The following is a 698-nucleotide window of genomic DNA, read 5'->3' on the forward strand; positions in this document are numbered from 1 at the left end:
TTCTGAGCCAAAATGGCATTCAGAGTGTCAATTTCAAGAACTCCTTTCTTCTGATTAGTCCCATTGTTCACAGGATTCCTTTCAGAAGTGTACATGAATTGGTTATTTGCAACCATTTCAATCAGTTCTTGAGCTTCAGTAGGCGTCTTCTTCAGATGAAGAGATCCTCCAGCAGAGCTATCCAAAGACATCTTGGATAGTTCAGAGAGACCATCATAGAAAATACCTATGATGCTCCATTCAGAAAGCATGTCAGAAGGACATTTTCTGATTAATTGTTTGTATCTTTCCCAAGCTTCATAGAGGGATTCTCCATCCTTCTGTCTGAAGGTTTGGACTTCCACTCTAAGCTTACTCCATCTTTGTGGTGGAAAGAACTTTGCCAAGAAGGCATTGACTAGCTTTTCCCAAGAGTCCAGGCTTTCTTTAGGTTGAGAATCCAACCATATTCTAGCTCTGTCTCTTACAGCAAAAGGGAATAGCATCAGTCTATAGACCTCAGGGTTAACCCCATTAGTCTTGACTGTGTCACAGATTTGCAAGAACTCAGCTAAAAACTGATGAGGATCTTCCATTAGAAGTCCATGAAACTTGCAATTCTGTTGCATTAGAGAAACTAATTGAGGCTTAAGCTCAAAGTTGTTTGCTCCAATGGCAGGGATAGAGATGCTTCTCCCATAAAAATCAGGAGTAGGTGC

At 40.8% G+C, this 698-nt stretch overlaps 1 non-coding gene across 1 annotated transcript; it reads left to right on the forward strand.

The window, feature by feature from the left end:
* The first annotated feature begins 245 nt into the window (after positions 1–245).
* LOC130953722 (small nucleolar RNA R71) lies at positions 246–353 on the forward strand. The gene has a single exon (XR_009075884.1). It is a non-coding gene; the product is annotated as a small nucleolar RNA R71 (small nucleolar RNA).
* Positions 354–698: the final 345 nt, after the last annotated feature.

This window comes from Arachis stenosperma, chromosome 9 (assembly GCF_014773155.1).
Source record: "Arachis stenosperma cultivar V10309 chromosome 9, arast.V10309.gnm1.PFL2, whole genome shotgun sequence".
Classification (NCBI taxonomy): domain Eukaryota; kingdom Viridiplantae; phylum Streptophyta; class Magnoliopsida; order Fabales; family Fabaceae; genus Arachis; species Arachis stenosperma.